This window comes from Phyllostomus discolor, chromosome 6 (genome assembly GCF_004126475.2).
Source record: "Phyllostomus discolor isolate MPI-MPIP mPhyDis1 chromosome 6, mPhyDis1.pri.v3, whole genome shotgun sequence".
In the NCBI taxonomy this organism is placed as follows: domain Eukaryota; kingdom Metazoa; phylum Chordata; class Mammalia; order Chiroptera; family Phyllostomidae; genus Phyllostomus; species Phyllostomus discolor.
The window spans coordinates 130,010,130-130,025,680 of NC_040908.2; the positions used below are offsets into that span (position 1 = coordinate 130,010,130).

The following is a 15,551-nucleotide window of genomic DNA, read 5'->3' on the forward strand; positions in this document are numbered from 1 at the left end:
CATAAGCTTATCTTGTCCACAACCAAGTTCTTTACTTTCTTCCCTCCCTCCCCATCTGTCCTTTGGTCTCCTCCTCATCCACCTAATAGCCCAAGCCTACATAAATAATTATATAATTCATCTATAATTACATCATCTTCCTTCTCCTCCACATCCAATTACATCAGCAAATGTAGTCAGTTCTACTTCCTAAATATAGCTTAAATTTAATCACATCTCTCCATCTGCATGGACAATATCCTAGCCCACGTTGCCATCACGGTTGTGTGGACAGCTCGCTCAACAGCCTCCTAACAAGTCTCTTCACTTCAACCCTTGTTGACTTCCAACCCCTCCTCTAAAATTATAAATCAGATCATGTCCTCTCTGTGCTTTAATTCAATTCAACAACTATTGAGCACTTACCACGTGCCAGGTACTGTTTTATGAGATGGGAATTTTGTCACAGAATAAAACATACAAAATCCCTGACTTTCTGGAACTCACATTCTATGTTTTCCATTACAGCACTTGCTAGGGACTCAGTTGTGCCCCCTACAATTCATATGTTGAAGGCCTAACACCCATGTGATCATATTGGAGACAGAAGCTTTAATAAGGTGACTAAGGTTAAAGGAGGTCAGAAGGGTGAAACCCTGATCAGACAGAACTGGCATTCCTATAAGAAAAGGAAGAGACACCAGAGCTCTCTGTCTGCCACTTAAGGACACAGCAAGAAGGTGGAAGAGGGCTCTTACCCAGTCCTAACCATGCTGGCTTCATGACTCAGACTTCCAGCCTCCAGAACTGTGAGAAAATAAATTCCTATTGTTTAAGCTGCCTGGTCTATGATATGTTGTTATGGCAGTCTGAGTTAACTAATACAGCACTTACTGCAATTTGTAACTACACATCTATTTCTTGTTCCCTTTTATCAGATGTCTGCCCTATTATACCATCAGATCCTCCAAGATGTAAGGCACTATGTTTACTTTTTAAACATTGTATGTCCTAGGTTAAACATTGTAAACCCAATGTCACTTATGGTAGGCACCTAACAATGTCAAGTGAATGAACTGCATTAAATGTACATATAAAACTATAAGTCCAGTGACCATATGTCCTGGTTTGCCCATGATAATACTGGTTTATACCTGTTGTTCCAGTGTAATTATTAATAGTACCCCCTTTCACTCTCAGAAGTGTTCTGGTTTGGATAACAAATTGTAATTTATTTCTATATTTATTATTTATTTATATATACCAAGTTTATAAGGCAAACTTGATTTCAGAAACATTAAACTCCAAAATAATTGCTGTATGTTACCATGTATAATGCACACCCACATTTTTGGCCCAAACTTTCAGGGAAACAATCTTTTAATTTTTTAAATTCAATTAATTATTTGTTTATTTATATTTCAATACTTGTGTTTTGTATTATAAAGGAATTTTAGCATGTTTGGACATCTGGATACTGTTATTGCTTTCCAGAGTTACATTTTTAATGCATAAGCATAAATAAAATAATTAAAAACATTTATATAGATATAGAATTAGTACTACCCAAGTATAATGCACATCCTTAATTTTTCCCTCAAAAAATTTGGACAAAAAAATTCTCATTATACATGCCAAAATACAGTATCTGTCTTGAAATCACATTATTACTAATATTTTCTCTCTCCTACTCCATGGTTTCTTTACATGGCTACAATTCCAGTGTAGTGAAAATAAGCAAGTTTTCAAGACCCACACTCACTGGTAGGCAGGACTTGAAGCAGGCGTGAAGAGTAAAGTAGGGCCCACCATGTTGAGGGCTCCACCCCTGCTGGGCACTACACCAAGGAAGGAAAGGGACTGGGGACCTGTCCCTCAGATTGTCCAAAAGTAGACAGGCAGCACAGACATAGAGAGAGGACCAAAAGGAGTAAATATTGTTCCCTGGGGTAGTTCACCAGGGATTAACTCTTTATTTTCAGGACTGACTTTCTGGTAAGCCTTGCTTGGTGGAAAAATTTTTGTAGGGGTAATTTCTGTAAATCATCGCTGACAAGCACTGGGAAAATTTCTTCATAGGCACACTTCCCCTTGCACAGCTTCACAAAGTAAAGAGTATTTGCATATGTAAATAATATGTAAATACACAGAGTAAAGAACATTTCAACCGTTCTCTCAAGGACAAGTCCGTGATTTCCAAGCTCTGTCACTTGGCCTCTGCCTACAAACATGCACTAAGTTACCAGTTTTTGATGACTCCCTCTCCCTCCATTCCTGGTTAAAAAAATCTCTAAACTCTCTGCCTCCTTTCAACCCTTAGCCACTCCACTCCTAGCTCTTTGAATCTGTCTTATATTGCTACCCTTTGACTCCACTTGTCCCTTCAAAGTCTTCTTCCAGCTGCACTTGTATGCCCTTTCTCTACTCACATTCTTATAGTACAGGGTGGGGAGTTAGAGTCTTTGGCATCAGACAGAACTGTGTTCAAAATTCAAGTTCCACCACTCCTTCTCCGTGGGATCTGGGCAAGTGGACCAATCTCTCTGAGTGTCAGTGTTCATATCTGTAAAATGAGGATAACTATTCTAGTCTCCCATAGTTCCCTGGAGGAGAAAATAACATACAGCATAAAACTCACTAGAATGTAAGCTCTCTGAGGGCACAGCCAACACTCTCCTGTTCATCACTGCATACTCAGTGTTCAGTACATTGCGCAGTATTAAGTAAATAAGTTCACCAAGCACATAATGTTTGCTAAGTGCTAACATTACTATTCATGCCCTGGCTGGTGTGGCTCAGTGGACTAAGTGACGAACCTGCGAACCAAAGGATCACTGGTTCGATTCCCAGTCAGGGTACTTGGCTGAGTTGCAGGCCAGGTCACTAGTTGGGGGCACATGAATGGCAACCACACATTGATCTTTCCCTCTTTTTCTCCCTTCCTTCTTCTCTCTCTAAAAATAAATACATAAAATCTTAAAAAAACATTACTAACCATCTTGGCTTGGTTATTGCACTCCTGAAATGCTGCCTTCCCCTGAAATCTGTGATTTCTCCCACCAATCTAGCTCTTATCTTCCCAGTCAATTCTTCTTGATAACTGGAGCATCACTCTGCCCCCACCCTCCCTTTCCTATGCTCACACTCAATTCAAAAATCTCTTCTCAGTTCCAACGTCCTCACTGGGCTCCTCTATCCTCTTACTTTCAATGGGTACACAGAGGATACCTGTTCCCCTTGTCTCACCTCTGAACCTTCTCTTTACCTTTAGTTATGTATTTCTGACTTCCTATTGGTGTCATGATCCAGATACTACATTTCTCTGTACCCTAATGCCAAGTTGATAACATAAGCAGCATAATAAATGCTCACTGTATAAATAAATAAATAGGTGGATCAGGCAAGCTTTTGGTCATTTCCATTATTACTTCTAATATCAAACTTGCTCAATAGTCCCCATGCCCCCTCACCAATTCTCTATCCAAACACCCCTTTGTCAACTAATGGCACCCCCAAATCTCACATCACCTGGGATTAAAATCTCAATGCCGTTTTTGTTGGACCTTTAATAACTCATTTATAAGGACCAGGAAAGGCTAAGTCTTGACCTCCAGTGATCACTGAAACCATTATTAACATCCAACACAGTGCTAAGGGAACATGTGGATGATGCCTGAGCTAAAGCTTTGAGTCACTGAAAATATTCCCTTAGAAAGCATAAAAGCCTGCAAACTCGAAAACTGTGTTTAGTGTATTTTGAAATCCTTGGCCTCAAAAGACCACATAGATGAACAATTATTCTATTGTACAGTTGTCAGCCTTCTGTAGGCTTCACCCCGTAACAGCAGCCGAAGGACAATACCAGATTCCAGTTCACAACAAAATGAGACAAAAGAGTGGCAGGGCTCAGTATCTTCACCCTCACCACACACACAAACACACATGCACGCATGCACACCCACACAGGGATGTGTTATTCCAAGCTCTCAGGTAATTCTGAACTCTAGCTCCAGCTGGCTTAGACTAACCCTAATGTTTATAAGCAACCAGAGACTAAAATCCAATTTAAGGTGTTGAATTTTCTTTCTCTAGGCATGTGCTTCCTGAGACCTTTTCAACTGAGCAGGAATGGCAGTGCCCACACCTCTTCTCTTCTTCTCAAGTCTCTCAGACTGTGCTGGCAGAGACTAGTTGATTTACCTGAAACTGTGGCCGCCAGGGTTTTAATTATCTTCCTCGTGGCTGGGTGAGAACAGCCATGATGCTAGCAGTGAGCTAAGATTACTGAGACCTCCAAGTCCAAGGCCTCTGGGGAGAACCATAATGTCCCTCATATGCTTCAGTTCACAGCAGGCTAGAAAAAGCACATATTAACCTGCCTGGACCTCTTTTAGCAAAGTCTCTAGCCCTTTAACCCTACATATATTGTGTAAAAAGCCTCAAATGATGGCGATGCCAGTATAGGCAGTTGCTACAGACCCTTCTTTGCTTTCTTTTCTTCCTCTGTGTCTGTGGCTACCTGAACTCAGACTTCTGACTTTCTGTCTGTTTCTGGCTCCTCTCTTTTGGCAGGTCTTCAATCTACCTCTTTTCTGACTCTGGCTTTTGGTTCAGCTCTTATTTCTGTCACCTCCTCCAGTTTTGAAGTCTCCTGAGACCTCAGGCAAAAACAATGTGTGGTATTATCTAACCCAGGTCCCAGCTACCATGATAGATTTGGGCTAAATCATCAAGCACTGAAACAGATGGCCACCATTTTCCAAAGCAATGCTAGTCCAAGTTAGCCCCTGAAATGGAACTGTGTGCCATGGGTGATTTTAAACCCTAAAAGCAGAGATGGACAAGCAACAGGACACCATGATAAGGCATGAGCCTTGAAACTACTCAGGCTGATTCTAATCTTGAGTGATCTTGGGAGGTAGTTAATCCTGTTACCTCCAGGTTCCTCATTTACAAAATGGGGATAACAGCATGGACATCACAGGGCTACTATAAAAATTACTGATATAATATACACAAGGTAATGGGTTAACGGCCCATAATAGCTGGAAGTTCCTATCATCATTATAGCCCTCCAGATTTGGCCTAATATGCTAACGATGATGAAGCATGTAGTGTGTATCAGCTTTATGAAATAACAACGTTCTTCTGTTGCCCAAGAGTCATGTCACTAAGCCAAATCTTAGATAGTCCAGACTCAGAAATGCCAATGTTGGTACCCAGGAAGTGTTTGAACTCTCTCAGCTCCAGGTCATCTTCCACAAGTACCCTTTTTTCCTTTAACTTAAGTCACTGGTGAAAATGTTGGGCAAGCCAGGATGAGCAAAAAACCCACAAAAGGCTGCCTTCTGATTGCCAATGACCAGTTTATCTGTCATCTGATAGCTCTACTGTTTTTGTCTCTGACCCTCTGTGTTAGTTTTATGTCCTGTTACAGAACCCTAGTTTCCAGGCATATAGTTCAGCCCTGTTCTTTCTCAGCTGTCAATCTACACGTCACCCCGACTCCCTGGACCACCTGTCCTTTTTCCTGCCTGAAGAACACACTCTAATTCCTCAGCACCTAGCCTAAATGCCATCTCTTCTGTGGTGTCTGACCCAGTTTCCATGTGTTGAGTGGTCACTCTGTCCTGGGTGCTGCTTCAAAGTATACAGGTGCTGTCATGCTTGTCATTTTGACCCTGAATGGGTTATGCCTTACTCAGTGCTCTAATCGAAACTATATTCACAGTGATAAATTTCCATCCAGAAAGTATTTTCTGAAGTATATGTCACTAGTGCAATTTAATTTTCTTGGTCAATTTTCTACAGAATGTGATTAAAATACATTTCCTTCTATAGTAATTTTCCAGTTTGATTTTACTACACTTATTTTCATTGAGGGTAATTTTTTTTTGCCTTGATTTAACAATTAAGGTATGATTCATCTATCAGTATTTTTAAATCCATACCATGTTTTACAATTATGGTTTCTTTTGTGATTGTGACTTCAACCAAGTTTAGTTTTCCTTAATCAAATTTGGCAGATGAAAATGATGTTGTTATTCATTTCTTCAATTTTTTAATTTAAAACATTTTTACTGTGTTTGTTTTTATTTGTTGCTTTAGTTTGTGTTGATTACCTCTATTACTACACAGTTTGGAAAAAGGATAATTTTTTGTTTAAAAGAATTTTAGGAATATCACAAGAAAAAGTGTGAACAGGTTTTCCGGGTCGTGTACTTGCTACAGTTGCCATTGGTGTGTCAAAGAACACAGGAAGTCCCTGAAGTCAACCTGGACCGAGGGTCAAAAGATCCAGTCTAAGCTCATGACATTTTCTATAATCTCTCACTCCTGCTCTTAGAGGATGGTAAGGCGGTTGTCACTCTTCAGCCAGAGAGAGAGCCACCAAAAGGCAGGGTTCATGACATTCACCTCTAGTTTCCTAGCACCTGGCAAGTGGGTGTTTAAAGAAAATTGAATGAGTGAATATGTGATTGAACCCATGGTGATCATGAGAAATTTTGTCTTACTGAAGGCCATTACACTGTGCATACCTATGTAAGGCACAATGTCTTCTGAAGCCATCCTTCTTGAGTTCAAATCTCACCTTTACCATTTACCAGTCATTGGACATGGGGCAAGTTATATCATCTCTCTATGCTTCTGTATATCCACCTGTTAGTGGGGGTAATATAAGTACCTAAATCACAAGGATGTTACGAGGATTAAGTTAATACATGTAAAATACTTAGGACAGTAGTTCACATATAATTACTGCTAATATTACTATTAACTCTTAGTATTATGACCATAAATCTCATCTATCTTTCTAGTAATACCAAGAAGAGCCATGCCTTAAACATATCCAATTATCCCAAAAGGCATTCCTTTCTCTTTTAAATGGTTCTAATATCTGTTTCTTACACTTAATTGATAACTACATCTATTACAGCTTCCACTCTGCTATTCAAGCTGTGACCTTATAAGATATATAGAATATATTCTCTTATATTTGACTGGCCTTCAAATTCAGACCTGCTAATTGAGTACATATTATATTCCAAGTGTCAGTATGAAAATCAAGTACCCATAAATCCTGAAATCAAGTTTCTATAGTCTAAACAGGAAAGACGAGAGAAAGATGGCATTTGTGTTTCTCACTGACCTTCTCCTTTGGATTCAAGATCTCCATGATACATGATGGGCAAGCCAGATTCCAATTTGCAAACATAACATAACTTGCAAACATTTATAAGCTTGGGCTTACAAACATAACACAAAGCCTACATAACCGAAATTGTGTGATATTAGTACATGACTATACCAACATGTCAGTGGGACCAGAATAGAAAATCTGGAGACAGATCCAAATACGTATGGTGATTCAGTGTCTAATAAATGCAGTATTATAAACCAGTGAGGGAAAGGAGTTATTTTAAGTAGAAGGTGTTAGGATAACTGGATGGCTATACAGAAAAATAAGACATTGTGTCCATTCCTTATACCATCCATCAGGATTAATTTGAATGAATCAGAGATTAAAAGGTACAAATTATAATCATACAAGTATTAGAAGAAAACATAGGTGAATATTTCTATAACCTGATGGTGGGTAAGTTTTTCTATGACTGAATTCTGGAAGCAAGAAGGAAAAAGACTGATGCATTTTCTTACTTTAAAAAAAGCCTTCTGCATGACAAAAACAAAACAAAACACCCAGAAGCAAAATCAAAAGACAAGTAACAAACTGCAAGAAAATATTTGTAATGTATATGATAGGCAGAAAATTACCATCCCTAATGTTAAAGAGATTCTAAAAATAGACAAAAGACTAACAATCCTAAAGAAAAATGGGCCAAAGATATGAAAAGCTCAAGGAAAAAGAAATGCAAATGGCCTTAATCATATGAAAAGCTGCTCAACCTAGCTCTTCATTAGAAAAATGCAAATTAAAACTGCTTTGAAGGCTGTTTTTCACCTGTCAGATTGGCAAAAACCCAAATATGCAGCAACATACTTTGCTGGTTGGCTGTGAGGAAGCAGCCACCTTCATCACTCCTGGTGGGAAAAGCACTACCCCTCTGGAGAGTTCATGATGCCTAGCAAAATTACACATGCCTTCTGTCTTCTGGCCTTACAATTCTATTTTTAGCAATCTATTATTAAAATAATAACCGAGTAAAATATGAAAAACATGTGTACAAGACTATTACTTATAGCACTATGCCCTCAAAAGAAACTGGCAGAATAAACCATGGAATGGTCATGCACTGGAGTACTATGCAGCTGTGACAAAAAACAATGAGCCCTGACTGTGTGGCTAAGTGGGTTGGGCTCACTTTGGTTCATCATCCTGTGAACCAAAAGGTCACAAGTTCAAATCCAGGTCAGGGCACATGCCTGGGTTGTGGGCCAGGTCCCCAGGTGAGGGCATGCCAGAGGCAATTTACCTTTTAAACATGGATGTTTTTCTCCCTCCCTTCTTCTCTCTCTAAAAATAAATAAAATTTTAAAACTTCTCTTAAAACAACAAGCAATGAGAAACATCTCTACATGCCAGCAATCTTCAACTGGTCTGCCTCAAGAATTTGTAAAACATGCAATACCTGATGATTTAGTTAGAGGCACTCACCTCTTTTCCCTTAGACTATCAAATAAAAAAAAATGACAATAGCTAACACAACAATAGCCATCTGGTGTGAATGAATCAAAATTATACCTATTTTTTGCAAAATCAGCAAGAAATGTAATACATTTTTTGGTGTGCTGCAGAATTTTATTAATTAGTTTATGTGTGGCATGAGATGAAAAAGGTTGAAAATTGCTGCTATATACTATTATAAAATGATATTTGGAAAAAATGTATGTCATGAAAAAAACAAGGTAGTGAAATGTGTGCATAGCATACTACCATTTATCTAAGAAAGCTATGGGAATATATACCCATAGTTCCTCATATAGTCATGTGCCACCTAACAAGGGGATATGCTCTGAGAAGTCTGTCATTAGCCAATTTCATTGTTGTGTGGAGACATCACAGAGTGCACACACATGAAATTGATGGGACAGCCTACCACCCACCTAGGCTGCATGGTATAGCCTATTGCTCCTAGACTATAACACGTTCCTGTATGAAACACAAGATTAAATCAAGCAAGAGACACAGTAAACACAAGACATGATATGAGGCTGCTGCCAGAGTAACATGGCATACTGTTTTACAACAAACTTTTTTTATAGGTAGAAAGAGTATACTCTGAAATCAAGATAAAAAGTATAGGATAGCAAATACATAAACCAGTAACAAAGTTGTTTATTATTATCATTATCAAGTATTATGTACTATACATCACTCTATGTGTCATGCCTTTATGTGGCTGGTGGTGCAGTAGGTTTGTTTACACCGGCATCACCACAAACACGTGAGTAATGTGTTGTGCTAGGACACTATGGCCGCTCTGTCACTAGGCAATGGGGATTTTTCAGCTTCATCATGATCTTATGTGACCACCATCATATATGTCATCTGTCATTGACCAAAACATCATTATGCTGCACACGACTGTAGCTTTTACAGTATAAAGTAAAACAAAAAAAAATCCAAAATATTTTTTAAAGGTAGTGAGGAAATAGGATGAAGAGGGCAGTGATAGAAGGTAGATTTTTCTGAATATACTTTCTTTTATATATTTCACTTTGGAATTCTGTATTTAATAACTATGAAGAATTAAATATGAAAAAATCTATTCCTGAAAATCAAAAGTCAAATGACTCAAATGGACTTTTTATTAGGTTGTAGTATATCACAGAGAGAGGAACTATTGTAGATGACTTTAAATCCTGGTAATTTGACATTACATCCCGAGTGGAATATAACTAAAGACAAAGAGAAATGCAAAAAATATTAAACTGTTTCCAGTGATCATACTGTTAATGGTAGGGTTGTTATTAGTATTCTGAGACAGTTGTGTGCATACTGAGGAATAAAATAAACAAGTAATTATGTTGGGTCATTAAAAACCAGAATTTTTGGCGTGGGAGAAAGGAAATATAGATGTAAGATTGATAAGGTTAAGTAAAAACCCAGTAATCCTAAATTTGAAATAGAGAGATCATCATGAATGCCTGGGGTATTTTATTTCTACAAAGATAATAATTTCTACTTCTGACTACTGAAAAGACCTATGAACATGGACCAACCCAGCAGCAAAAAGCACCCCTAGTGACCAAGACTGAGGTTTTAAATATCACTGCTTACTGAAAGAAAGCTGGGCTCAAGGAACATGTACAAGGGACCCAAGGACAAGGACAATGGGGTGGGGACTGTCTTTGGTAGCAGGGGTTGGATGGGGCAGGGGAGAGCAATGGGGGAAAATGGGGATGACTGTAACTGAACAACAATATAAATAAGTAAGTAAGTAAGTAAATAAATAAATAAATAAATAAGGAACGCGGACTCCTTAGGGAAATGGATGATTACAATTCTGGAACAGGAAATGCAGAGATGAGCCTGGAACATCTTTGATGCAGGGAAGCCATTGAAGAGGCACAGGACCCACAGACATGGACGACAGTGTGGGAACTGACTGGAGGAGCAGGGGAGGGAGGGTGGGATGGGTGGAGGAAGGCAAAGGGGGAAAATTGGGACAACTGTAATAGAATAACAATTAAAAATGATTTAATTTTTAAAAAGAGGCAAAGGAACTCAGAAACTTACGTTAATAGATCTCAGTGGCCAAAGGTGAAAATTTGTAAAACAATAAGGATATTAAATGTAATGAATTAAAATATATCACATATATAAACTCATAATGATACTAAAAATACTAAAAATTCAATGTTACCCTTTGGAAGGTGGTAAAGAATCTAATCAGTATTTTGAAAGCTGTTATAGAATTATTTATTCTGATGCTTCCAAATAAACTTTGGTATACTTCCAAGCAACCAAAGAATGGGGTGATTGTGAATGTCTCCTTGTAAAAGTTATTCCAGCTAATAAATAAGGAAGGAGAAATAAAATGAACATTATCACTTTGCAACCCCTGATGAATCGGGGGGTCTAGTCAATCATCAGCAGTGACTGCTAGCATCACACACGGACAGGCAGCGCAATGTTACGCACTACATGATGGAAGTACACAAATCCTGCCCATGGAATATTCCTGCTACAAAGCTGAACCCACATCTCTAGATCTAACTACCAGTTGGGAAGAAATATATGAGACAGAAAGACATGTTCAATGACATTGGGCGAATGCAATTAGGAAAATCTGGACTGTGGGAGTCTTCACAGGACAAATGGCCTGATCTATTTAAAAATAAATTACAAGGGGGAACAAAGCATGTGGAGGAGAAATACAGTAGATTAATAACCATTTGAAAAGATATATTAACCAACTGGATCTTGACTCAAGCAAACAAACTGTATAACAAAAACATTAGGAGAGAATTAGGAAATGAACACTGAGTATCTAATGGTATCGAATTCTTTTCAATACTTTTAGGACTGAAAATAGTATTGTGGTAACTTTTTTAAAGACCTCATCTATTTTATTTTATTATTATTTTCTTTCTGTTACCCTAGATGTTTCCTACACAGTTTTTCTCCTCGGTGGCTGTCCACAGGACTCTGAGAAGCTGCAGGAATCTGCAGGTACAGATTCCAGACACGGCTGTCTCTCTGAAACTGTGGAAAGGGGCTGTACATCATGGAGCGGAAGGCCATCCATTTCAGATGCACACTGAAATACTTTTCCATAATATAATGGCTAGGATTTGCTTCCAAATAACTGGAGTTGGGAGAGGACTGGATAAGGGTAGGGATTACAACCAAAGGGGCCATGAGTTGACAATGTTGCAACTGTGTGATGGACGCAAGGGGATTTATTACACAATAGTATTCTCTTTATTTTTGCATATGTTTGAAATTGTCCATAATACAGAGCAATTTTTTAAAAATCCCATTTATGGTAAAATATCCAGAACAGTAGTCTAGACCCAGGGTCCCCAACCTGCAGGCCATGGACTGGCACTAGTCACAGCATGTAAGAACTGGGCTACATGGTAGGAGGTGAGCTTGAATGTAACATGACTGAATCATCTTGAAACCAACCCCCACCCACCCTCGTGTCTGTGAAAAAATCATCTTCCATAAAACCTGTCCCTGCTGCCAAAAAGTTTGGGGACCACTGGCCTCGACCGTATATTACTTGGTTACTTGTAGAGGACACTTAAGCCCAAGTTTAAATCCCCTTCCTATATTAGGGACCGTGTAAAGTGTAATTCTTGGGCCTCTGGGCACTGAAAGGAGGCACAGCCCTGTTCCCTGGAAGCTAAGGCATGGGGGTATCACCTAAGTTTAGCCAACACTATGCTCTCACTCAGAACTTTGAATCTTGGTGAGTGTCATCGATACTCGAGCAACGGTGACCACTATCCAGTTGCAGGACATCTAGTCATGGCAAAGGGGTCAGGATATTACTCTAAAGAGACAATTCTTACCACTTGACCTTGGCTATGGTCTCTGCTATCTAGTCTTTCTTTGTTTCTGCTTGTTTTCTGAATCTGCTTCTCTAGGCTTGTTAATTACTTGAGATATCCAATGACTTTCCAACACATCCCTTTTTCTCTTTCAGTTAGCCTGAGTCAATTTTCTTTGTTTACAATACAGATTTCTGAGTGTTATCTGAATAAAAAGTTCAGTAGGACTACAATAATGTATATTAAAGCATATTTAAAAAAATAAAGCACTACATGAACTGTATCGTAGTATATTTATACAACATATATACCTACATGTATAATGGATATATGTTTTATATGGTATAGATAGAGCATTTTATAGTCTACAAAGTGGTTAAATTGATTTCTTATTATCTTTATTGTTAAAATAATGATTATAATATCAAGATACTAAAGTATGAGAATTAATTAACTCTTTTGGCCCACATAAATATTTTTCATCTTAAAACACTATTAGGGTAATAATGTCTGGCTTGCCTGCAGCACTTGATTGCTGTATGCATTTAATAGGGACAAGTTTTGAAATTATATATGAAAGGCATTACCACTGTTCCTTAGTTGATACAGAAGCCACAGCTGAACCTAGTCCAGGGACAAAGACACTTTTGATACCTGGTGACTATGCAGTTTGTGAAGCCTACTCCTCCCACTGTGTCCATACCTTCTTTGCTGCCTCCATCCCTCATGCCCTGTGGAATAGCCACCGGCATTTTCCCAGGGCATGCAGAGATCCTAGATTCTCCATGGCTGGGAAAGATTTACGAGAGAGGATGATAACTGGTAGACTAGGAAATTAGAAAGATGTCATGGATTTAAAACAAAGTCACTGTCTGAGGTACTGAGAAATCTCAAATGCAAATTTCTGCTTCATTAAGCTATTAAATAAGGATATCCAGGTAAGGAGAACCTTTAACAACCCCTTGGTGACCCCAAGGCTAAAACATGGTGGGAGTTGGCTAGACTTCCTCCTGTTGTAGATGTTGCTCAGCTGCATAGGGGAAAAAGACTGACTCATTCATAGGGAGCTATCCTACATCCAGCCAGACTTATGATGAGGCTAAGCAAGAGCAGTTAAAAGATGCGAGGTTGGCACTAGGATGACCTGGGTGAGCCAGAATAAAGATAATTGTCCAGTCTTAGCATATATAATGAAAGGTCAGTCAGCCTCAGGGGTGAAAATGCTGTTTAAGAGGAATTGTAATAGCAGACCATATTCTAAAGAGACAGATGTTAATGAATGTTGAAAGAAAGAGACTCTAAAATGCCAATCAGAAACCCCAAGTAAGTAAAGCACAGACATCCAAAGATTCAGTGACTTGCAGATATGCCCAAGTGGGGGTACAACAGAGAGTCCTGTCTGGTAGACTTTCTCCTGTGTGATACCTTTCAAAGAGCTCAATGCAGTCAAGAGCCACCCACAGCTTGGGCAAGATAGGGAGCAGTGGGTCTCTTTCGTTGAACTGCCTAATCTGGACACCATGGGTAGGCCATAGGCCAAGTTGTGATGGCACGCTTTCCCTCCCCTCCGCCTTCTACAGTTTCCATTCCAGAAAAGTGGAGACAGTGGTTATTCGTATGAAGGAATTTAATTCCAAGGAATAATAAATGGCCTAGTGTCCCGATCAGTTTTCCTGTGTCAGTTCCATGTAACTTAGGAGTTGCCTCTTTCAATATCTCAAGTTTAACACATTTTACACTTCCCAAATAAATCTCTAGATATGTATATGCATCTTTTGTCATATTGAACAGAATACAAAGAATACAATTTAAACTTTTCTTTATGACTCAAGACTATTACTGAAATCAAGAATTGTGCTATAAACCTGGGGATCTGCCTGGATGTTTGGTCATAGAAGAAAGAGACCCAGGCTGTCTTGGTCACTTAGTATCTGTTTTGCAGTCTATTTTCAAATAATTTGCATAAGTTTGAAATATTTTGTTCCTTGAAAGTTAAGCAGTACTTGATGGTAAAAAAGTAAATGGTCTTAGTTTTTCACTTGTGAGAAACTTTTTTATTTATGAGAATATTTTAAACTACTGATTCAACTTCTTTAATGGTTATGGGACAATTTTTTTTTAAATTTTTTTCCTGTGTCAGTTTCATAGGCTATATTTTTCTATTAATTTCTTCATACTGTTATACATTGGTCTCTCTCCCTCTCTCTCTCCTACTGAAAGTTAGTCAATTTTATTAGTCTTTTAAAGAACCAAGCTTTGGTTTTATTAGTTCTTTTTAATACATATTTCTATTTCATTATTTTTGTCTAGTTTTATTTTGTTTTCTAATTATATATTTAGCTTATTAACGTTCAGCTTTTCTTTCTTATACAAGAATATGATGCTACACAATTTCTCTTACACACTATTTTAACTGCATTTCATATAATGTAATATATAGTATATGTATTTTTATTCAGTTCAAAATATTTTCAAATTTCCAATGTAATTTCTTCTTTGATATATGAGTTATTGAGATATGTTTCACAATTTCCAAAAATATTGCTTCACCTATAATTTTTGGTTATGGATTCCTAACTTAATTCTATTGTGGTCAAAGGACATAATCTATATGATGTTAATCCCTTGAAATTTGTTGAATCTTGTCATTGTTAGGTGAAATGTTCTATATATGCTTTTTGATTCAAACTATTAATTGTGTTGGTCTTTCAATTACTTGGAAAAGTATATTAAAATCCTCCACTGTGTCAGTGGAGCTGTTAATGTCTTATAATTCTGTTAATTTTTAGTTTATAGAAATTAAGGTTGTAGCATTAGGTGTATAAAACCTTATAATCATTATATATTCCTGATGAATTGCACATATTAGCACCTTATAGAAATCCCCTTTTTATACTAAATCATGCTATAATGGTATTTTTTCTAATGTTAATATAACTACAGCAACTTTTTAAAACAATTTTATTTATTTATTTTTAGAGAGAGGGGAGGGGAAGGAGAAAGAGAGGGAGAAAAACATGAATGTATGGTTGCCTCTCACATGCCCCCTGCTGGGGACCTGGCCTGCAACCCAGGCATGTGCCCTGACTAGGAGTCAAACTGATGAC

General features: G+C 38.0%; 1 protein-coding gene and 1 non-coding gene across 2 annotated transcripts in view; both read right to left on the reverse strand.

Annotated features, from left to right (window-relative positions):
* Nucleotides 1-15,551, reverse strand: part of GALNT18 (polypeptide N-acetylgalactosaminyltransferase 18) — a 319,011-nt gene that overhangs the window by 67,602 nt on the left and 235,858 nt on the right. The gene's annotated exons all lie outside the window — the stretch shown is intronic.
* LOC114501124 lies at nt 11,547-11,748 on the reverse strand. Its single transcript, XR_003684889.1, has one exon. It is a non-coding gene; the product is annotated as a small nucleolar RNA SNORA73 family (small nucleolar RNA).